The sequence below is a fragment of the Zalophus californianus genome, chromosome 15 (genome assembly GCF_009762305.2).
Source record: "Zalophus californianus isolate mZalCal1 chromosome 15, mZalCal1.pri.v2, whole genome shotgun sequence".
In the NCBI taxonomy this organism is placed as follows: domain Eukaryota; kingdom Metazoa; phylum Chordata; class Mammalia; order Carnivora; family Otariidae; genus Zalophus; species Zalophus californianus.
In genome coordinates this window covers 9,255,546-9,280,909 of record NC_045609.1, presented here as the reverse complement: position 1 = coordinate 9,280,909, position 25,364 = coordinate 9,255,546, and the positions used below count along the sequence as shown (strand labels likewise).

The following is a 25,364-nucleotide window of genomic DNA, read 5'->3' as shown; positions in this document are numbered from 1 at the left end:
TTAAGTATATGTTTGTAAAAACTACTTATGCTCATTTCCCCACCCCATTCGGTTGTGAAGAACTTGAGGGTTCCTGCTTTTTGCTATTTTACAATGCTGCCGTCATTTGTTATATTCTGTAGACGCTGAAACATATGATAAACAATGATGCTCAACAGACATACTTGAATGACTGCAAAATGACGCTATGTGGGAGGGAGAGGGAGGGAGAAAGGGGGAGGGAGTGAGGGAGCAACAGGGAAGGAGGGAGAGAAATTTCCCCAACATCAAAGCATCTCTGACCTCTCTCTGGTCTCAGTGTCATGTGGCAGTCGTAGGCTGATTAAACCAAGGTCAATGTCACTGATACTTTGAGAAGACTGTGGCAAAGAACCAAATAAGCAAAAAATTACCTTAATCCACGGGGTTGGAAAAATGAAAAGAATCAGATAAAGTAATCAAAGAAAAGCTTTGAGATAAACATAGAAGTAGGGCACTTTATTAAGTAGATTTTAGGGGGGAAACAAGCACAATCATGAACAAAAGCAACCTATGAGTCATATAAAGAAATACAGATAAAATAAGATGAGAGAAAGTGTATCAGGATACCCGGGGAAAACACAAGAAATATCACTTCTACAATAGAGGGAAAGACATGAATCAGTGGAAACAGCAATAGTATATTTCTTTCCAGGCCAACACTAAACACAAGTTGCAGAGCTGGCCTGCAGTGGAACTCACAAGTTTTATTGGCAGTGTATGTGAGGAGACAAAAAGCAGCATATGGAGAAATACAAAAATATACTCTTTGGAGACACTGCCTCTTCAGATGTCAGGAAAAAACCTGGATGGAAGTGTGCAGCAAGAGTGACAGGCTGCAGAGTCACAAATTCAAGGCCACCCACAGAACCAAACATTAAGCCTTAGGCAGTGTATTGCTGAAATCCTCCCTTTCTCTTCTGGCTTCAGGAGAAGACTCCAGGGAAGCAAGAGGGAGACCCTGGATCCCGCTGTGGTGCCTTAATGACCCCACCATTAAAATGGGAATACAGATGGGGAAGGGTCTGAGTCCTTGCCCCAGGAGCTGTTCCTGCCGTGCCTTCCCCACGTGGCGCTGGCCTCTTGGGCAGGCTGACATCATGTCCACGCCTCTGTTCCAGGGGAGAGGCATCACTATGTTGCATCCTTGTCACCCAACTCAGCACCCGCCACATTGTAGATACGTAAAAGGTGATTTTTAGATTAAAAATGGATGAGTAAGGAGAAGTGGGCACATTGCAGGCTGTATCCCAGCTCCACTGTTAATTTGCTGTGTGACTTTTGATTAAGATGCTTTGACTCCGTATCTCAGTTTGCTCATGGGTAAATCAAAAGTAATAATAGTTCCTGCTGCAGAGGTTTTTAAAGGGTTAAATGAAGGAGAGCTGATAAAAGGTTTAGACCAGTGCCTGGAAAGAGCATGCCTCAATAAGCATTAGCTATTTCTCATATTATTTTTGTTAAGTTATTACTTTTGCTGAGATACATTTGGTGACCATCATAAATTTCACTATGAGAATATGAAATCTTTTTTAAAGATTTCTATTTTTTGAGAGAGCTATGTGCACACTAGCAGGGCTGGGGAGAGGGGAACAGGGAGAGAAGCTTCCAGCAGACTCCCCACTGAGCGCGGAGCCTGACCCGGAGCTTGATCTCATGATCCTGAGATCATGACCTGAGCCAAAACCAAGAGTCAGATAATTTTTAAAAGCACAAATTTATCCCACTTAAAAATCTCAACATCGTTTCCACCTAACAGTGAACCTCAACGCTTCATAAATTTTAGGCCACGTATCCATTTGAACTACAAAGAATTTTTTGGTACCTAAGTATCAAATGCTAGGATAATTTTAACGTGCTTTAAATTTAAAAATCATTATAAAGTGCACGATAAAATTCTTTACATTTTTTTTCAGAATATGTGGGAGAAAATTTAATTTTCTCTTTGTGTCTCAGATTCACCTTTGTTATCATGAGTTATTCAGTCCTCACTAGACACAAGGTTATTAAGCAGCTGTTATGTTCCAGGCAGTGTTCTAGACGCAGGGATGCAGTAGTGAATTGAACAAAGCCCCTGCTCTGGTGGAGCTTATATTCCTATGTGGAAACAAAACACACACACACACACACACACACACACACACACACACACACAGAGCATTATGGAGCAACAACAGCCATGAAGGAAAATGATTATGGAGAGAGTTGCGCGAAGAGGATGGTTATCTAGCATAGTCAGGGGTGGACTCTGATACAATGACACTTAAGCAAAGAACTGATTGACATGACAGTGCTCTCTGGAAGGGACCAGTTCAAGGAAGAGAGGACAGGCACTGTGTGCAAAGGCCCTGGGGTAGAAGCATGTTTGGAGTGTTCCTGGAGCAGCATAGAGAGAGCATGTATGGCCAGAGAGCAGTGGGTAAGTGGTATGGGAGAACTTCAAGAAGGGAACCGGGAGCTAGAGCATGGAGTTGGATTTGGTTCTAAGTGAATGGGAAGAGGCTGGAGAGACTGTATGCCCAGTAGTGATATGACATATACTTTTACAGGTGCCCACTCTGGCTACTGTGTGTATAGGGAACCGTTCAGGGAGACCATTTAAGAGACCTTTGCGTGTGATGGTCATGGCTCGGAACTAGAATTCTGGGTCTATTTTAAATCGGCTGATGGGTTGGATGGGCTAAGGGTGGTAGATGCTGGTGTCCATTCTGTGGGACTTGCCTTCTCGAAATGTCCTTCATGTCAGCTTGCTTTTGTTGTGGTGGTGGTTTAGTTTGGTTTGGTTTGGCTTTAACTTACTCCATCTCTTTGTGAAATAAATGAATCTGTGTAGGGAGATGGACTGTTTAACTGTAGATACGTGTAGAACTAACAGTTCCAAGTCTGAGTCCAGCAGTGGGAATCTTGGCCTCTCTGAACCTCGTTTCCCCAACTGGAACTGGAATTATAGATTAAACCTCTATAAAATTATAGAGGTTTAATCTATAAACCTCTCTCCTCTACCAAAGCTATTGCTGAAGCCCGGTCAAAGAGCTTCCCAGTGGTACAGCTACCGTTGGGCCATACCAACTGCAAAGGCCCCGTTTAATTGGATATGGGGACTCAGTGATTTTTTTTTCTTTATTTTCTTTCCTTTCTTCTCCTCTTCCCACCTACCTCTCCCCGCTCTCCTTCTTCTTCCTCTTCCTCTTCTTCCTCTTCTTCTTTTTAGAATTTTTTAAAGTTGGTTCCACTGAGGTCGAGAATTATTCCAGCATTGGGGTTCTGAAACACCTGTGACCCTTTACCGTATTTTACGTTCCATATTTTAAAAGCATTTCTTTTCAGGTAAGTTTTAGTATATCAGTCCTTGGTGTTCCTTCTCGCACCAGCCTTACCAGAAACGCTTTGACCCGAGTAGTCTGTTGGCAGGTTGGAGAGGGCTAGGGAGGGCCGCACAACAGAGTGGTTAAACCAGGGTCTCTGGAGCTTGACCGCTGGGATTGTAAACCTTCCTCCGCCACTTACTAGCTGCGATCTTGGGCAAATTATTTGACCTCTCTGTGCTCAGTTTGCTCATCTCTAAAATGGAGATAGTAGTTTTCCCTCACAGGATCAATTAATGTCTGATAAGCAGTTAGAACCTTGCCTAATACATGGACAAACTGAATAGGAGTTTCTGATAATTATTAGTCCTTCTCCCTACTCAAATACTGTGCCCATCTTTCCTTTCAAAGAATTTAGAAAATGCTTAATATTTGAAATCTCTGTGTCTCTTTCAAGGAATTCTCTTTAATGGCGAAATGATACCCATGCCCTGAAACTATGATTCAAGACCGACCGTTTGTGAAACATGCTCTTTGAAACACCTTAGATTTTCAACTCAGAAAGAACTCCATTAATCCCATGCCACTGGTTCATTGGCTCTGTATATCTGGGGAGATTCTTTCTGAGTTTCTATTCTTACATCTGCCAACCAGAGATTAAAATATGAACTTCTCAAAGTTGTTGTAAGGATTAAAAGAGAGAATGTATGCGAAGGGCTGGAAAATATCTTTATTATTCTTTATGGCTCCCCGCTCAGTCACAAGGTGTGTGTAAGCTAAGGCAGCATCTGTGAAATTGCACAAGATGCCCCAAGATTCTGAAATGAAATGTCTCGGTGGGACATGTCTCTCTTGGGTGAGACTCGCTTACAAGAGAATCTGTGGGTGTGGGTGGCGGGGGACACACAACACCCCACTCGGGGCCCTGCCGACGTGTCGTCTCCACAGCCCTCATGCCTGAAACTGCTGGATGTTTGTTTGATGTTTCCTCTGTCCCAGTTTCAGAACATTCAGTACCAGTTGGCTGAGGAGGCGGAAAATCCCCTTATTCATTTCATGAGGAGATTTTTTAAATTGTCTTTGTGCTTAGAAATTTTTTTAATGTGGACTTTGTATTTTAACGGCCCGTGTAGGAAGTGGTTATGCTGTATCATGCTGCATTCTTTGCTTTTCTGCCACAAGTTCCCCGCCCCCCACCCCGGAGGGGTAAAAGCAGCATTGCTGAAGGAGGGGATGTGGCCAGGAGTGGGGATGCGCGAGGCTCTGAAATGAGGCAGTCGATCTCTGCATTCTCTCATCTCCAAGTGGGAACTGTCCAACAAGGTGTGCCCTAATGTCTTCCATTCACCTGCAATCCTTAGATTCCCAGTAATCAGACTGTTTGAGAAATGAAATTCAGAAGTGGTCACACACCGGGCCCAGATGAACCAGGAGAGGGAACGGTGGCGGGCTAGTGGTGTTGGAGGTTGGCTCTTCCAACAGAGCCTTTGGGCACCAAGTGTTTTGTAAATACCTCTTGACCAACTTGGTCAAGTTGGTCATTGGGGAACGAATACACTATTAGAATACTGGGAGCAGCTATTTTTCTTCATATATTCCTGGCCATATGATGATAAGTGTTCTGGCACTTTCAACAGACATGGGCAGAAAAATGGGAACTCTTCTTCTACAATTCTGTCTCCAGCTCTAGAAGGAGTAAGACACTGATGGAGCCATTGTGAGTACTCAGGAAAGGGGACAGTTTATCGTTGCAAGAGAGCTTGGCAAATATCCATTCTCTGCAAACGCAGTCTGAATTCCAGCAGCAAACATGAGGTCTGGAGGTGCCTGACCCAGAGTGCCGACAGGTGGCGGGAAAGTCTTCTTTGCCAGCACACTGTGGGGACAGAATTTACCAAATGCCACAAGATGAGTTCAGGCGTTCTATAGGTTGAAGGCAATATTTTTATATCTTATCAGGAATGAACCAGTAAGACTGTGAAAGCAGGTAGAAATATTTTTCTTTTCCATTGAGAAGCACTTGCGTTCTTTATACCCTTATGCTTGATATATTTACGGAAAGACCATTATACTTTAGCCTCAGCCGTTGAGCCCAATTTTTGCTCACGACCTTTATGGAAATGAGGAAAAGAATTAGATCTCCATGCTTGCAGTCTGGGACAGAAGCTATCACTCATTGTTTTATGGTACAGTCACTTGAGAGGAGATTGCGGTGTGTGCACCTTCGTGGTCCCTCTGTTGTAATGCCGACCTCCTGACTTCTGGAGGAAACGGTGCCTCTCCACTGGTTAGTTGCCCAACAACGACCTTTTGTCGTCTTCTTGCTCTTCATTTGTAATTTTGTCAGACTGAAACTAAGGCTGATTGTTGGAATCTGTGCTGCCTATGAGGAAAGCTAGATGTCTGTGGCTACTTGTTCAGCTTTGAATCACTTTTTGCCTTTGCAAAATCCGTGGCATTTGCATTCATTCTTAGAAATATAGGTACCTTCATTGTATCCTTTCCTTACTTGAACATGCTAAGAAGGCACCCCAGCCTTCCTTAGCAATGGGCCCAAAGTCTTGTAGCTCCCTCCTCCCAGAGAGTTAGTAACATTCTGCTTTTGTATTGACTTGATTTTGGGTTCACCTGTCCTGAACCAGAGTTAATGACTTGGTGTCTCCCCGTGGAAACAAGGCTTTTTCCTTGGATCTAGCTTATTACCTAGACTCTGTCCCCCCTCAGGATGAGATCTTTCTCAGCAGACTTCTTGATTGCTCATGCAAAACACCAGCCTTGTCCTGTCACTGGAATGAGTACAGCCTAGGCTCAAGATGGCGCCCTACAGAGGCGCCTAGGCGGGTGGCTCAGTTGGTTAAGCGTCCAACTCTTGATTTTGGCTTGGGTCATGATCTCAGGGTCCTGGGATCGAGCCCCACGTCGGGCTCACCACTCAGCAGGGAACCTGCTTGTCTCCCTCTCCCTCTGCTTGCTCTCTCTGTCTCTCTCTCTCTCAAATAAATAAATACATCTTAAAAAAAAAAAAAGATGGTGCCCTACAACCCAGAGCTTGACGTCCATGGAAATCAGAAGGTAGCACACCTGAAGGAGAGAGCCAGATGAGAGGTTTCTCAAATTCCTCCAGGTGGTGACTCTTCAGAGCCTCTTCCTGGGTCACATTGTCCTATGATCTTCACACTACATCCCAGTGGAGGTCGAAACAGGACCCAGCTGAAGGAGGCTGATACTCTCAGGCCCTGTGTATCCATGGAATTCAGTCTCCACCACCCCAAAACTCATTTTTACCAACAGAGGAATTCCTGTACACTAACTAAGGAGAATTTTGTTTTAAATCCCCAAGGAGATGTCCTACGTGTGTTGTTCGTGACTGAATGCAAAAGATGCCCTGGTGGAATCCAAGAGAGGCTCTTGCTTGTGATTACTTTCGGCATAAAACTGCCTCATTACCAAGTCCTTCCGGTACTTCTGTAGCTCTGTTCCCTTGGATGGTGTCCAAATCAAAGCTACCTTTATACCAAATTCCTCTGTGTCCTGAATAGTGAGATTATCGGTACACCCGCCTGCTCCCACACTTCCTTCCTGCTTAATTTAAATAAACAGTGAGTTGTTTTTCTTTTTGACTAACAGCCAGTCTATACAACAGCAGCAGGAGGATTGCTTTCTATCTATATGCAAATAGGCTGAATTCTCTCCAAACCCTGGGAAAAGACCCTTTTAACCAAATGACTTATACTTCTGTTTCTTCATGTATAAAATTAGTGGTTTGTATAAAATAACCTGAGCTCCCTTCCAGCTGTATAATTCCACATCACGAACACTGGGGAGGAGCAGCTTTGCACATACTTGACAATTAGAGAGTTGACAAAGTGGTACATGTTTAAATGCCCAGTAAATACCCAACTCCCTACCATGATGCTCAAGTTCCTTCTCAACTTGATGTCAACTTATTCCTGCCCCACCTACACCATAAACCTTTAGGCAGCAAAAATACCCAGCCACTCAGCAATCGCCAGAGTATCCTGCATTTAACTTGCTGCTGGCAGCCAAGTTCATATAGTCCCCACTAACCTGAAAGCCACTTACAAGTAACTTCTACTTTTGACGACTCCCACCCAGTCTTCAAAGCTGTGTTCAAATGTCTCCTCCTCTGTGAGCCTTCCCCACCCCCCATTCTACCTAGCACACTCAGCAAAAGGGTGGGCTCCCTTTCTGGGAACCTATAGCTCTTTGCTCAGATCTATGGTATTACACTTGAAATATGGTAGCAAAGCTTACTGTGGATTTGGTTGCCTCTGCCAACTAGACAGAGAGCTGTTCAGGTATCACTTACTTTTCTGCCCCCCCCCCATGATCTAGCATATGCCTGATATAGAGCAAATTCTCAATGACACCTGTTGAGTACAGCTTGAGTAAGTTCCAGTAGGGAAGTGTTCTTAAAATAAATCTGTTTGCGGTAAAGTTTAATATAGGCACGAGGTTGTATGCTTAAGGTCGATGCTACAGGAAAAGCAAATGAAGATATTGGGCAAGCTTTGGTTCCTGGCTAATTAGTTCATTTTCAATACCTGGAGATGTCAAGACAAATCTGCTACAGATTTAGGTGATGGTGCTGGGGATCAAGGGAGAAGTGCTGGTTTACCTTACTGCCATTTTGATTTAAGCGTGTTTCCCCGCTAGTAACACTTTGTCTAGTAATGATAAAATATGAAGCACATGGAGCTCTTGCTGGCCAACATGAGGCTCAGCAAATATTCAGTCACTTGGGAATCTCCATGCCAGCTCATTCCTATACCTTTTGTTTGGGGACAAACAGAGCTGATTCTGCCTTTCTTTCTTTTTTCCCCTTTCCTTATTCCTTCCTTCAAAGAAGATATAAACATGTGAATCTTTCATAGATTTTTGTGGTCTTTCAGTGAGCCAGTGTCCACTATGTTCTCTGCACCATAGGGAACGTGGGGAGGGAGATCAAAAGATCATTTGGGCAGCGCTGTTCGAGAGTTATTCTTTTTACCTGGAAAAAAATAGGTAACAACATTTGACTTCTTCTGTGTGTGAAGGCATTATAAGAGACAGACAAATAAAGCACGGTTGTTGACCTCAAAGTCTTTAGACTTTCAAACAATGGTTTTCAATTTTCAAGACATGAAACCAATGTAGTAGATGAAGAAGTGCATTTTCACTTAGAATTGTACAGAATAAAAAGCATCCGAGTACCGCCCATGAAGTGAAGATATTATCACATGAGATGGAGTTCTCAGTAGAGTGGCTAGGTGTGCACACCAGATCACAGTGAAGAATGTCTTTCCTTCTGTAAGACAGTCAAAAAAGTCAGAAGCCCACTGATTCAGAGGAACCAATGAAGATGTACATAAGTCACTGCAATTTGGGTTGTAAGAAATTAAAATTGAGAAGTATGCGAGAATCCAATGTCAAAGGAACCAGCATCCAACATCAAAGGATCCAAACTGCCCCAACTGCATCACATTTGGCCCACTTTGCCTCTCTCCCTCCCCGGGACCAGTGAGCTCTATATGAAAGTGGTACCCTAAGCATCTGTTCATGCAGTAGTGGGCTTAGATGAACTAATTCTTTGACTGCTGTGTTTCAGTTGTTAGTATTCATAACATGGAGGAGGACATGAATGAAAAGATCTCACATATGTCTTCTGCCATATGATTAATATTTACTGTCTTTATTATAACAAAAAGACATTCACCATATTACAGTGCAAGATGTAGAAAAATGACCTATAACTTCATTCCCCAGAGATAATCACTTTTGCATTTTCCTTGAGGCCATTTTCTGTATGTACCATATACTATGCATGTATATACAGATCACTTTTTTGGATATTTAATGTGTCTGAGTAAAGCTCAGGTATTCAGTCTTGTTCAAGAAAGAACCAACCACGGGGCACCTGGGTGTCTCAGTCAGTTAAGTGTCTGCCTTCAGCTCAAGTTGTGATCCTAGGGTCTTGGGACCCAGCCCCACATTGAGCCCCACATTGGGCTCCCTGCTCAGGAGAATGTCTTTTTCTCCCTCTCTCTTTGCCCCTCCCCCCCGCTCATGCTCTCTCTCTCTCTCTCTCTCTCTCTCTCTCTCTCTAGCTTGCTCTCTCTCAAATAAATAAATAAGATCTTAAAAAAAAGAACCAACCATATCCCAGACATATCTTTTGCAGCAACTGATGGAAAACCTTAAATATTTTGAAGCTAATCATCTTTAGAGTTTTATTTTCAAATTAAATGTAAGAAACAGGAATTAACCATCTATGTGCTAATCAATGGGAACACAGAGGTATAAAACATGGTCCTTGCCCTTAAAGAGTTTATAATCTAGTAAGGGGAAAGAAAGCATTAAACTGCTATCAAAACAATGCATTAAGCACAATTAAGAAAACCAAGTACCAGGTGCAGAGGAGAAAATGATCCAGCTTATCTGGGGGTTATCAAAGGAAGCATTCCAGAAGCTTACCTGGTTAGAGAAGGCTACTGGAATTACCAGGCAGTAGAGAACCTACCTAATGGAAAGCCAATTTAAGAATCATTTCCAAGGCTAGCAACAAAGTTTGAAACTAGGTAAGAAGAGCAAAGTAGGGTGAGGGAATAAATCAGACTCCTCTGTTCAACATTTGGATTCATATAACCCCACCTGTGTCTCAGGAAACCTGTTCATTTTCCCTGTGAAACCTCTATGCAAATACCCAGTAAATAATACCATGCACAGTCAGTAAAAATCAACCCAAAAGAACAGATGCGGGTCGCCTGGGTGGTTCAGTCGGTTAGGCATCTGCCTTCAGCTCAGGTCATGATCCCAGGGTCCTGGGATCGAGCCCCGCATCGGGCTCCCTGCTCGGCGGGAAGCCTGCTTCTCCCTCTCCCGCTCCCCCTGCTTGTGTTCCCTCTCTCGCTGTCTCTCTCTCTGTCAAATAAATAAATAAAATCTTTAAGATCTTTAAAAAAAAAAAAAAGACCCGGTGCGCACACATACCCCCCCAATATATTCCATGCAGAAAGAATGTAATTACGCAGGTTAATTTGAAGGAGGGCTTCCTTTGGGTTAATGGAGATGCATTCGTGGAGAAGAAGGTGCCTGATGCCATGCGTGCACAGACACACATATTTCTTCATGGATGGAGCTTCCAGCCAGTCACCTGGTATGACCTCTTATTGCAACTGAGGAGTGTATTGGCTTCAAATTGATGAAGCTCGCGTGACCAGCTCCCCATCCAGCAAATTCGTAAGTGAGAAATAGGAACACTTAACACAACATCAGGAAATGCAAACTGCTCTAGTCCTGTCTCTCAAATCTATTTCAAAAACAAAGTCTTATCCTCAGACCAAGAAAGGGTGTGGCTTTAGAGGAAGTGTGCTTTTCTCTTCTGTCCCCGGCCAAGCATCTGAGCCTGGCACAGTGCTTGCTGAATGAAGCCATATCAAATCCTTCTCTTTTTTAAATAGCAGAATATAAATATATTTCAACTGATAAAAATATAAGAAACCCTGTGATTATGTGATTCCTATCCCAGTATATTTCTTGGTTGCGAAGCTGCAATAAGAGGCAATTCTGTCCTTAACATCCTGCTCTGCTAGAAGTGTGGGATCCAAGTTCATTCCTGCCCTTCCTGAACTCAAACCCCAAAGCCCCTTTTCACCGGAGAGCAGACCCCTCCTAGGATTCCTGGACCACTGTCCACGACACAGGAAGTGGTAACAAAATGAAAGTTTCTTAAAGTGTAAGATGAATAGAAGTGGGCAAGGAATCTTTGGAGCACGTAGTCAGCATCATTCCCTGCTGTCAGAAATGCACAATAAATAGGGCTGTAAAGAGAAGAAATTGAGTCCTTTTGCCTTGTGCTTCATGGATCACCCACTGAAAGGCTAGCTAACCGTGAACTGAGAATCTGCCGTGCCTCACGGTGTATGAGCAGAGAGAACACATCTTACTTTTCTTTTATTTCCATGCTTGCCCTTTGAAGTGTCTGTTTAGAGCCAATAAAATGACACATTTGACACATCCTTAATGATAGCTCGAGAGAGCGAGGAAGATATCCAGGGGCCTGGAATTGCAAAATTAGAATGAATCCATAGAGGTTGTCCTGTCCAGCCTCTTGTCTCCAGATCTTCCTGAACCTGACATTGCCAATTAGTTTTGAGCAGAGAGGGACCCTGGTGAGGGGGTCAGGTACCGGTTCTCACTGCGTCCCCCTGTTTGTCCTGCTCTCCTTAAAAAACACTGCAAACTCTGACAGACATTTGCAACCAATTAATTCCAGAAACGTAATGGCTATGTTACGTTATGTAAGTTTTTCATTAGACACCCCCAGAACTTAAGGCAGAGCCTGGCATTGAGAATTGTCCAATCATAGTGAATTTCAGCTCCTGCAAAATATCTTTGCACTTAAGCCCCGAACTACACAATTATATAATGATGGCTAGACATCTCTCCTTCAGAATTTTATAGATTGCTGACTTCATGTGTTGATCTGGAATCACCAGTCTCCCAGAGAGGGCTAGAGCAGGGGTGTCCTTTGGGTATTTTGTGACCCATATCAACCGAATGCCATCCATCTCACTCACTCCTTCCTTCATCCATTCATTCCTCATTTGCTGAGTTTCTATTAAGTGTGATGCATTGGGCCAGGCTATACAGGTACCCTGAGGCTGAAACAGGGTGGCTCAGGCTTGAAGAGTTTGCAGCGTAATTGGGAGGGTGAAGTTGTGTGCTTAAGTCACAACACTAAAAGGTAGGAATGGTAAAATGGCAAAGCTCTGCGGAATTTTAAAGAAGAGAGAGTGTACCTCAGAATGTGTGACTCAGAGAAAGATCATGAAGGCAGTGACATTTGGCCTGAGTCCGGAAGACCAGGCAGGACGCATAAAATGGGAAAGAGCCCTCTGAGCGGTGGATAAACAGTGCGGTCGGAAATTTCGGGGAGTATTTGGCGGCTGGGAAGCAGTTTGTTTTGACTGAAGATTGGGGTCTATAAATGCAGCTATGGGACACGGGGTCGGAGGGGAGCATGGAGTCAGACAAAAGAGCTTCAACTTGAGTCTAGACTCAAGTGTTTGATCAGATGTGTGTGGGTAAAAGTTCCAAGCTGCACCACAAACACCATCTGTTTTCAGGCAGTTTGGGATACCGCTACAATATGTAGGTATCCTTGTTGGCTGTAACTGGCCAAGCAGAACATACATGCTGAACACATTCTTTCTTCCGTTCTCCTCCTAATATTTGTAAACTCTTTAAAATTGCCATGTCTGTTTTGTATGCAACTGATCTCATTTATCCCTTGCCACAAACCTGTGAAGTTTTATCCCGTTTTAGGGGTAGAAAACGATGCTCAAAGAAGTTAGGTGATTTGTCGTCTGGTCACATAGCTGGTTAGTGACAAAGTAGACCCTGGCATCTTCTGTGTGCAGATCCAGGGAATTTCCTATTATATGACAGGGTCCCCAGCACATAGTTTTCATTGTACTGTTAACCACCAGCCGTATAAAATGCAGTGGGTCCTTTTGTGTGGAAAACATTATCCTAGGTAAAGAAGAGAGCTCTCATTGCAGAACTATGAAATTATTTTCTAGGAAACTGACACTTCTGGAAAATGCAGCTAGATATTCTTTTATATATTCAGAAAAGGACCAAGAAAATTTGAATTAAATTATGGAAGATGTCAAACAAAGCATCATGTCATGTAAAAAAAATTGAAGCTTGGATGGGGACAGATTTTTTAAGAGGACCAGTAAAAAGAAGGGAGCATTTAATTCATCTTTGAAAATATACAATGGAAAACAAATACCCCTTCCATTTGATTCGTCCTTCAGGGCAATCTCAAAACAGTTGATCCTCCAAATAACCCCTTCGGAGAGGCACCGTAAGTACTGTTATGCTTTCCTTGGTAAATGAGAATATTGAGGCTCATTAACTTGCCCCAGGTCACGCTAATAAATGCTGGGGCTCAAACTCAGGCGGTTTTTGTAGCTCTTAACTCAAAGTTGCTTTCACTGCCTTTAGAGTCACATCAAGCCGTTTGAGATTATTTTAATAGCAAGGTGTTACAGGCTGTGTATTTGGTTTGGGATACAAAATCTATTCTAGTGGTTCTGCATACTGATCAACCATATCTTTTAGGTTTTATTGGGATAGATTTGTGTTTGGGCTTTGGGAAGCGCTATCCAAGCCAGAATAGGATGCTTAGGAACATTACCATTTATATCCCTAAATGTTTAAATGCTTTAAAATACCCAGGGTCACTGATAAGAACCTCCTGAGGGTCCACTTATTCACATCCATCCTTTAAGCAGAGAGGCAAGGGTCAGGGGGTTTACAGGGGAGCAGCTAGGACCATAAACAGTTTGGGAAGCTTGATACTGAATTCATTGGGGGTGGGGGGTGAGCAGGGCTTTCCCATAGCATTCTCAGGGCTGGAGCAGAAGCAAAGAGAGAGGGAAGGAGAGAGGGGCTGGGCTCTTCTCCCCACGTGAGGAAGAATGGCATCCCCTGGTGCGGAGCGCAGTCCAACTCTCACCTCAGTTTTTAAACCCATTCATGCAGTCGTTACAAATTCTATTTGTTTCTAAGTTCAACAATAATGCATGCATAATACATTCTTACTCTAAAAACTTCTAGCAGGAGCGGTAGAACTGCCAACTCCCTTGACCCGCACACAGTCTCGCTCTCCCCTCCCCAGAGAATTTTCTCCTCCCTCAGTTTTGGGCATACCCCTCCTAGACAATTGTCTGTAAATTTACCTTAATGCTTGATGTGCATTTGGAAACATATAGGTCTATTCTGATAGTGGCCTCTTTTTTTTTTTTTTTTTTTGCATCCCATTAAAGATCCTGAGAAGTCGATTACCTTAAAACATGGTGTAAGTTCTAGAATTCGCCCCATTAACATGATCTCTATGCCCCATAATGCATTTAAGAGCCAATCACTGGTCTCAGCACTCGGATCCTTCCTGGGGCATCGGTCTCCTATCCGCAGTCATGCTCAAAGAAGCAGTCTAGTTCTGAAATTCAGTTTAACTCCTACTAAACTGGTATTTGGGAGAAAGTGACAGTAATCTACGAAACCATATTCCAGTTTTGCAAACAAGTAAGTTACAGTGAGTGTCAAAATGGGGTCTCCTGGCCTGGAGGAAAGGCTCAGGCAGCAGAAAGTGGACACCACTGATGCATGTGGCAAGACGTTAGACTTGTTCCTGCCCAAGGTACAGACTGTTATTCTGGGATAACAAGTAAAAGGTTTTATTTTTTTTTTTTTTTTAATGGAGATTTGATTTTATTCCATGAGTCATTTATTCCCAAATCTTGAGTTTCCAAAATTTTCCTTAATCCACAATGAAATGAGAAAAACAAGAAGTTTTTTAAACAGCTAAATTTTTGAGATGATCTCTTCTTTTTTTTTTTTTAGTCTTAGTCACTGTAGTCACTATAGTCTTATCATCAATTGTTTGTGAGGTCTTACCATTTTTTTTTTAATGAATTTCTTTTTATTTATTTTTTTTTTCTACTTGATTTTTTTTTATTGTTATGTTCATCACCATATATTACATCATTAGTTTTTGGTGCAGTGTTCCATGATTCATTGTTTGTTCATAACACCCAGTGCTCCATGCAGAACGTGCCCTCCTCAATACCCATCACCAGGCTAACCCATCCCCCTACCCCCCTCCCCTCTAGAACCCTCAGTTTGTTTTTCAGAGTCCATCATCTCTCATGGTTCCTCTCCCCCTCTGACATACTCCCCTTTTCTTCCTCTCCTGTTATCTTCTTCTTTTTCTTTTTTCTCAAAATATGTTGCATTATTTGTTTCAGAAGTACAGATCTGTGATTCAACAGTCTTGCACAATTCACAGCGCTCACCATAGCATATACCCTCCCCAATGTCTATCACCCAGCCACCCCATCCCTCCCACCCCCAACCACTCCAGTAACACTCAGTTTCTTTCCTGAGATTAAGAATTCCTCATATCAGTGAGGTCATGTGATACATGTCTTTCTCTGATTGACTTATTTCACTCAGCATAACACCCTCCAGTTCCATCCACGTCGTTGCAAATGGCAAGATCTCATTCCTTTTGATGGCTGCATAATATTCCATTGTGTATATAAACCACATCTTCTTTATCCATTCGTCTGTCGATGGGCATCTTGGCTCTTTCCACAGTTTGGCTATGGTGGACATTGCTGCTATAAACATTGGGGTACACGTACCCCTTCGGGTCCCTACATTTGTATCTTTGTGATAAATACCCAGTAGTGCAATTGCTGGATCGAACGGTAGCTCTAATTTCAACTGTTTGAGGAACCTCCATACTGTTTTCCAGAGGGGTTGCACCAGCTTGCATTCCCACCAACAGTGTAGGAGGGTTCCCCTTTCTCCACATCCCCGCCAACATCTGTCGTTCCCTGACTTGTTAATTTTAGCCATTCTGACGGGTGTGAGGTGGTATCTCATTGAGGTTTTGATTTGGATTTCCCTGATGCCAAGCGATGTTGAGCACTTTTTCATGTGCCTGTTGGCCATTTGGATGTCTTCTTTGGAGAAATGTCTGTTCATGTCTTCTGCCCATTTCTTGATTGGATTATTTGTTCTTTGGGTGTTGAGTTTGATAAGTTCTTTATAGATTTTGGATACTAGCCCTTTATCTGATATGTCATTTGCAAATATTTTCTCCCATTCTGTCGGTTGTCTTTTGGTTTTGTGGACTGTTTCTTTTGCTGTGCAGAAGCTTTTTATCTTGATGAAATCCCAATAGTTCATTTTTGCCCTGGCTTCCCGTGCCTTTGGCGATGTTTCTAGGAAGAAGTTGCTGCGGCTAAGGTCGAAAAGGTTGCTACCTGTGTTCTCCTTTAGGATTTGGATGGACTCCTGTCTCACGTTTAGGTCTTTCAACCATTTGGAGTCTATTTTTGTGTGTGGTGTAAGGAAATGGTCCAGTTTCATTCTTCTGCATGTGGCTGTCCAATTTTCCCAACACCATTTGTTGAAGAGACTGTCTTTTTGCCATTGGACATTCTTTCCTGCTTTGTCAAAAATAAGTTGACCATAGAGTTGAGGGTCCATTTCTGGGCTCTCAATTCTGTTCCATTGATCTATGTGTCTGTTTTTGTGCCAGTACCATACTGTCTTGATGATGACAGCTTTGTAATAGAGCTGGAAGTCCGGAATTGTGATGCCGCCAGCTTTGCTTTTCTTTTTCAGTATTCCTCTGGCTATTCTGGGTCTCTTCTGGTTCCATACAAATTTTAGGATTATTTGTTCCATTTCTTTGAAAAAAGTGGATGGTATTTTGATGGGGATTGCATTGAATGTGTAGATTGCTCTAGGTAACATTGACATCTTCACAATGTTGATTCTCCCAATCCATGAGCATGGAACGTTTTTCCATTTCTTTGTGTCTTCTTCAATTTCTTTCCTGAGTATTTTATAGTTTTCTGAGTACAGATCCTTTGCCTCTTTGGTTAGATTTATTCCTAGGTATCTAATGGTTTTGGGTGCAATTGTAAATGGGATAGACTCCTTGATTTGTCTCTCTTCTGTCTTGTTGTTGGTGTATAGGAATGCCACTGATTTCTGTGCATTGATTTTATATCCTGCTACTTTACTGAATTCCTGTATGATTTCTAGCAGTTTTGGGGTGGAGTCTTTTGGGTTTTCCACATACAGTATCATATCATCTGCAAAGAGTGAGAGTTTGACTTCCTCTTTGCCGATTTGGATGCCTTTGATTTCTTTTTGTTGTCTGATTGCTGTGGCTAGGACTTCTAATACTATGTTGAATAGCAGTGGTGAGAGTGGACATCCCTGCCGCGTTCCTGACCTTAGGGGAAAAGCTCTCAGCCTTTCCCCATTGAGAATGATATTCGCTGTAGGTTTTTCGTAGATGGCTTTTATGATATTGAGGTATGTACCCTCTATCCCTATACTCTGAAGAGTTTTGATCAAGAAAGGATGTTGTACTTTGTCAAATGCTTTTTCTGCATCTATTGAGAGGATCATATGATTCTTGTTCTTTCTTTTGTTAATGTATTGTATCACGTTGATTGATTTGCGGATGTTGAACCAGCCTTGCAGCCCAGGGATAAATCCCACTTGGTCGTGGTGAATAATCCTTTTAATGTACTGTTGGATCCTATTGGCTAGTATTTTGGTGAGAATTTTTGCATCCATGTTCATCAAGGATATTGGTCTGTAATTCTCTTTTTTGATGGGGTCTTTGTCTGGTTTTGGGATCAAGGTAATGCTGGCCTCATAAAATGAGTTTGGAAGTTTCCCTTCCATTTCTATTTTTTGGAACAGTTTCAGGAGAATAGGTATTAATTCTTCTTGAAATGTCTGATAGAATTCCCCTGGGAAGCCATCTGGCCCTGGGCTTTTGTTTCTTGGGAGATTTTTGATGACTGTTTCAATTTCCTTAGTGGTTATAGGTCTGTTCAGGTTTTCTATTTCTTCCTGGTTCAATTTTGGTAGTTGATACATCTCTAGGAATGCACCCATTTCTTCCAGGTTATCTAATTTGCTGGCATAGAGTTGCTCATAATATGTTCTTATAATTGTTTGTATTTCTTTGGTGTTGCTTGTGATCTCTCCTCTTTCATTCATGATTTTGTTGATTTGGGTCATTTCTCTTTTCTTTTTGATCAGTCTGGCCAGGGGTTTATCAATCTTGTTAATTCTTTCAAAGAACCAGCTCCTAGTTTCGTTGATCTGTTCTACTGTTCTTTTGGTTAAGTAAAAGGTTTTAATGACCTGATTTTAGAAGCCAAACCCAACAAAATCTTCAGAAAAACAGAAATCTCATCCTTTGCCTCTGTGGGTTCCTCCAGTAACTCCAAGTGCATCCACTCGCAGAAGAACAAGAGTTACGGTGGTGTTTCCTCTCTAGATCTTCCAGGATGATGTCAGTGTGTAGTATGCTAATCAGAAGCAGAGCACAGTCACTGTTCCATTCCTTTGTGATTAATATTCATTGCTGTCACCCTGGCATATGAAGTGATTGTCTCTTGTTCATGGTGCACGTGTGGGCAGCAACAGACACTGAGGAAACATCCTAATTTTAGGCCATTTACAAAAGCCCAGCTCCCAGAACAGATGGATATAGAGGCCGTCCGCCTACGTTGTACTTCAAGGTACCCTACCTCTCTTGTCTGCTACAAAACTGCCCCGAAGTGTCATCTTCAGTAATGAGCAAGGATTGAGAACAACGAGTGTTGCCTTTCACTGATCCTGAAAGGTTGAAAAATAACTGTAAATATGATAAAGCTCTCTACACACAACTGAATTTTCTCATGGAATCAGCCTCTCCTTGAATAATACCAATGGAATACGTGTTAGATAATGGCACCTGGGGGACAATCTTCTAGAACTTTCTATATGAGCCTTGAGCTAGCGTGCTCTGGAGATGAATTTAGAAGAAATGTGGGGTTTGGTGGGGCATGTCTGAGTCTGAGGTTGCATTCTGATAAGACAGAATTATGTTCATTTTTGGTGATCTATTACGAGTCTGTGTAGAATTTTGTTGTATGCAGAGTCACAAACTGCCGGTCATCTCCAAGGGAGGAAAGGAAAGAGTAAAACGCCATTATTGGTTGACTTGCTGTTTTTCATTAGACCTGTAGGGCCTCAATTTTCTCCACAATGAAGAGGAGTTCCATGTGGTTAGAGATCCAAAATGCTGTGGGACTTGGTCTCCTAAATTCATTGGCAATTAAGGTAGAAACTGAACTCCAAGAGAGAGATGGCCAAAGCCACGGGAGCTGACTAGACTCACCTCGTTTCTACTTGGAGTCAAGAGTAGTGTGTGGCTCTTGAATAACACCGTTTAAGGTATTAGCATAACTGGCTTATTTTCATGTCAATGGGAAGATGGACAGCTTCAGAAGCCCCAGGAGGTGGTCTCCATCTCTAGGGGCTGATAACTAGAAGTAAACTGTGTTGAATGAGGAAGTGGCCTGAAGAGAAGTTGTGCAAAAGAGATTTTTAGAATAATAAGACTTTAGATCTGGAAGGAAACATAGAGTTCCCTTCCTCTAGGGATTCTCAGCTGGTGGAGGTGGGGGGAGACACCTATATCAAAATCTTGGGGCTGTGTAGTTTGAAAAATCTCCTCTAGGTAATGCTGAAATGGGCTGCCCCTCACTTCACTAATGAAGTTCAGAAACAATGAAAGATTTATTTAAGGTTATATAATTTATAACAAAGCTAGAATTTGGGTCTAAGTCCTATGGCTATTGCATATCATGCAATTTTATATTTCATTTTGAAATCCCATTTTCTTCTTCTTTATTGATGGTGGGTGGGGAGAGCTGAAGGAGAAAAGAAAAGAAAGGGGAAGAATTGATCAACACATTACAAGAATAGAGCACTGCAGAGGCATCTTTTTTGTCCCAGATTTTGATCACTTTGAGAGATCAGGAATCCAAGTGTCTTCATAAAATCCCAAAGTCGGATGGATCATCTAGGTGACCTGAACACACACACACATAAAACATAGGGGATAGCAGCAGATTTGGGGGGGGGGGAGTGTTAAAATGATGTCCCCATGTCTCAGGAACTCTTGGGTTTCCATTCTCATGGCCACTACCCAGGACTCAGACCCTCATCACCCCTCCCCTAGACCATATCACTAGAGTCCAAAATGGTCTTCCTGCCCCTAGACCTCCACTGTATTGACCATCCTTTAGATCAGAGCCTACAATTTTGTGGCCACCTCATTTCTGTCCTCCATAAACTTCAGTGTATCTGATACCACCACTCACTTAGTAAGGACAAAACCCCTTCTGTGGCTTTCTTGTCCTGAGTTACTTTTGTTGCTTTTTAAGCCTTATTACTCGTTACTTTGCAAGTGATATAAATGTCCTGTCTGAAAACAAGGACCATGCTTTGGTGACTTTGTGGCTTTGCTCATATTATTCCTCCTGCCCATACACTAATTACCATACTCCTTACCCCCATTTACCAAATTCTGCCCATCCTTCAGAACTTGAGCACAAATGTAGAATGTGGTATTTACTGCTTCCATAGCCCCAGGGACCCATGATGACTTATGTCATAGTTACTTATAGACATCTCTTACCTACTCCATTAGATTATAAACTCTGTTGGAGTCTCACGTCTCCTTTGAGGCCTTATTTGCTTTGATATAGCAGATTAGCTGGAGGCATGAATGACTCAGCAATGGTCTTATACAGGCAGAGGAAGAAATCCAGCCCAAGATTTAGCTATCAGTATAAGACAAAGTGTATCCCACACTAAAACATAGATTAACCATGTACCTTTAGTATTTCCACATGTTACCAGCTAAAAAACTTAAATTGTCCATATAGAAGTACTGTGTTTCTATTTTTCTTCAAACGAAAGGAAGAAACAGGTAAAAAAAATTTTAATTTTTTTAATTCCAGTATAATCAATGTACAGCATTATATTAGTTTCTAGTGTACCATATAGTGATTCAACACTTCCATACTTTACTCAGTGTTCATCATGATAAGTGTACCCTTAATCCCTTCATCTATTTCGCCCATCCCCTCCCACCTCCCCTCTGGTGACCATCAGTTTGTCCTCTAGTTAAGAGTCTGGTTTTTTGTTTGTCTCTTTTTTCTTTGTTCATTTGTTTTGTCTTAAGTTTCACATATGAGTAAAATCATATGGTATTTGTCTTTCTCTGACTGACTTATTTCATTTAGCATAATATACCTTAGTTCCATCCACATTATTATACATGCCAAGATTTCATTTTTCATGGCTGAGTAATAAAAAAATATATACAGAGAGAGGGAAGATATACATATACATGTGTGTGTATGAGACTAATGGGTGCCATTTTAACTTGAATTTAGGGAGAATTCCCTAATATTTAGTGTTAAGGATAGAACAAACTGTGATTTGTTACTCTGTTCAATCCTTCCCATCAGTAGATTACATTATTATCAAGTCTATTTCACCAATAAAGATATTGAGATGCAGAGAGACTGAACAATTTATTCTGAGATACTTGATGAGTAAGTGACAAAACAAGAAGTCATCCCCCCCCCCGCCATGCGTCTCAGTTTAAAGCTCAGGCTCTTAACCAAGACACTGACACCCATATTGGTAATCAAGGGTGCAGGGGTGCAGAGAACATGGTCTGAGAACGTTGTAGATGGAACGTAATGCTGACAAAGGGAAGGGGCTTATAGAAGATTCTGGAAATATTTTTCCAACCTCCAGATTCAGGGGAGATTGAATCTATCTCTAAAAGATATGTTTATTTTAAAGATAGCAGAGGTCACAGATGGGCTGAATGGCATGATACCTGCAGAGAAGAGACTGTAGTCAGTTCATAGTGAGTTTTCCCTTACGCCCCACTTAGTCACAGTAGAAGTTACGTAATGCCTGTGCAAGAGCTGATTAAGAAAGAGATACTAGAAAACTGTAGGAAATGCTTCCTCAATGAGGTGTTGAGTGAGGAAATACGATGGTATAAACAAGACGTTGCAAACTAGCAGCCTCTGGGCCAAATTAGAAATTAGACCCACCGATCCATTGCTGTTCATTAATTTTTGGTTGATTTTTACCCTGCTCATTTTTGTGCAGTTTTTTGTTTGTTTTTGCTTTTTAAATAATCTGTTACCAGTATCTTAAAGTCGGGATGTTTACATGCTTTTCTTGGAGAGACAAATCTGGCACCACTGGATCTGAATCCACAGGTCAACCACCCAGTGTTTCCAGAAGTTTCCTACCATGCCCTGTCATCTTACAGCTTGCCCGCTGCACTCAGTATGTCATTTACCCAGCTCTTGTACTCATTCGGGCATAGACCCACCCCTTCACGCAGGTTGAAGAATACTTTTTAAGTCGCTGGAGTTCACTACGTGGAACAAGGCGTAATTTTATTTCTGAAGCAATTTTGCATAAAGGAGCATTAAAGAAAACGAACTTGTAGTATATCTAAAGAACATCCACAGAACAGTTGAAGGCTTAGGTCTTGCATACCGAATTCTGATTTCTGGCCTGTTTTACAGATACACGCTAAAACATACTTCAAGCGTGGACATTTATATATCACTCTAAGCCATATACTTCCAGATGGGTCCGTGCTTATTTTTTAAACTTACTTTATTTGTGCTTTTCCAAAATAAGATCACTTTTAAGCATTGCCTTTACAGAAATAGATCTTAAATTTATATTGGTGTTTACAGAATATAGGTTTGGTAGAAAATAATTTATCAATAGAGGGATAGGTGGGCACATTTTTTAAATACATACTAATGAAATTTTAACTGTTGAAGAAGAAAATTTATCTTGATACACTTATCTCCAGTTCAGTTTTTGTTTTGTTTTGTTCTTAAGCTATGATTGAGGTGCCTGGGTGGCTCAGTTGGTTAAGCATCTGACTCTTGATCTCAGCTCAGGTCTTGATCTCAGGGTGATGAGTTTAAGCCCCACGTTAGGGCTCTATGCTAGGTGTGGAGCCTACTTTAAAAAAAAAAAAGGTATGATTTAATAGACATTTTCTAGGCCAGGGATCCTGTTGTTACAATAAATCTGCGCTTTGTTTCCTTGTAAATTTTCTGACATAGATGGCAGTGGTCAATGTCATTTTTTTTTAAGCGTCAATGTCATTTTTAAAGTAAATTCTGGAAAATGCTTTCTTTTGAAAGGCCTATAACAAAAATTATATTCTTGGGACTACTATAGTTATTGGCCTGAACATTTATCTAGACATAAAGGAAAGTTATTACTCCTAGTAAATACCTACTGATCTCTTGTTATAAACTCTAGAAAAATCCGACAGACTTTATCTAAATTCGGTCAAACTAATCACCTCCATATCACAGAAAGAAAGGACTCTTAGTCTAATGCATCAATGGACAAAATGATGAAAAATATTCCAGAAGTGACAACTTTGCCAAGATCTGAGACAAAACTGAGGGACAGGTCTCCCTAAGCAGCAAGTGAATAAAAGACGGAGCAATATGGCCAATTCATGATAAATGCTAATTCAGAGGAACAGCAACAGAAATAGATCAGCATTTCCCAAAGTGCATTGTGTGGAAGGAATACTGATTACCCTAGATATTAGGAAGTGTTATTCCAAAAATTTAAAAATCTCTGATTAAATAAATTTGAGGATCAATGTGTTAATGAAGTCAGACTTTTTTTTTTTATTATCGGATTCTCTGAGTTTTTATTATGCTATTGTATTAATATGAATGGTGAATTCCCAGGGAAGATATATGGCATACAGTAACTCCTAAAAGAAATCCAGTTTGGATAGAACATATCTTTGGATGAGTACTCTACATAAAATACCTTGTATATTGATTGGGGTTAAGTTCAGCTGTGGGAAACAGAATATCAAGCTTCAGTAATAGTGACTTATTTCTCTCACAAGTAAAAAAGAAGTTTAGAAGCAGGCCAGGACTGACATGGCTCAGTTTTTATAGGGTACTCAAACTCTTTCCAGTGTTCTGCTCTGTTCAGCATAGAGGGGTTTTTTTTTTATATTTTGTTTATTTATTTGAGATAGAGAGGGAGCACGAGCAGGGGGGAGGGGCAGAGGGAGACGGAGAAACAGACTCCCCACTGAGCAGGGAGTCCGACATGGGACTCCATCCCAGGACCCTGGGATCATGACCTGAGCTGAAGGCAGACGCTTAACCGACTGAGCCACCCAGGCGCCCCTTCACCACAGAATTTGATCCACAGTATTATAATCCAAGATTGCTTCTGTGGCTCCACCCATCACATCTGTATCTCAAAAATAAGACGAAAGTGGGTGTGGTATGCCACTTGTCTTTTAAAGAGACTTTTGTACAGTCAACGTTTCCTTTCACTTCTCATTAGCTAAAATTTAGTCCTGACACCAGGATAAGAAATGCAGTCTTTTAGCGAGGTAGTTGTATGTATGGCTAAAAGTAGAGTATCTGTTTATTTCAGAGAGAAAGAGAGAATGAATATTAGCAGACTATTGGAATCTGTGCTTTGCCTCAGAAATCACTAAATCGAAGATTGAAATTATATATAACATATTTATATTTGATTTAGATACATCTAAGTATTACTTACAATGCCTTTGATTTTTTTTTTTAACTAGTATGACTTTCTTGAGCGAGTAACAACAACAACAAAAACTACATGGGGATTGAACTACATGGGGAAAATAAGTAAATAAGTAAATAAGTAAAGGAAAATAAGCAAAATAAGTAAAGGAAAAATAACTATGTGGATTCATGATAACGAGAAGCTGATCTCGTTCTTTGAAATGGAAACAACCACCTTTAACACAGTCTTCACCCTTGTATTAAAAATGCCTTTTTGTTAAGACTTGTATGCATTATACATTTGCCTGATTATAATAGATTTGTCCATCTAGCCATGGCTGGGGAGACAATGTCCAAATTCAGAAAATGTTCATCATCCAATCATAAAATTAGTTCTGACTCAACTAAGGAATATATCACTAACCTAATGCTTTTAAAAGGAGGAGGAGTTGTGATCAGTCTTTTCTGCTGTTCAGAATTAGTCTGGAAATAGGTTGACCTCAAAATTATCTTGGTTTGTTCAGTCATTTGTACTGCTTGGTTCACAACCATAGCAAATTACAATATACTTATCAATATTTCCCTGGTGCTGAGGGTGATTTTACAGTTGACCCTTGAAAACATGGAGGTTAGGGCAGCTGACCCCTGCACTGTTGAAAACCTCCGTGTAATTTCTGACTCCCCAAAAACCTAAGTAGTGATAGCCAACTATTAACCAGAAGCCTTACTGATAACACAATTAACAGATATTTTTATGTTGTATGTATTATACACTCTATTCATACAATAAGGTAAGCTAGAGAAAAGAAAATGTTATGAAGAAAACCATAAGAAAGAGAAAATACATTCACAACACTGTATGTCTATTTATTGAAAAAAAAAAAATCCAGTGTAAGTGAACCCATCAAGTTCAAACCCATATTGTTCAAGGGTCAACTGTATATCATGTTAATGATCCTCCACAAAAATTATAGAGAACCATTACAATTCCTGACTGCTGGATATTGTG

General features: G+C 41.3%; 1 protein-coding gene across 1 annotated transcript in view; it reads left to right on the top strand.

Annotated features, from left to right (window-relative positions):
* Positions 1-25,364, top strand: part of CHRM3 (cholinergic receptor muscarinic 3) — a 479,047-nt gene that overhangs the window by 390,950 nt on the left and 62,733 nt on the right. The window lies entirely within an intron of this gene.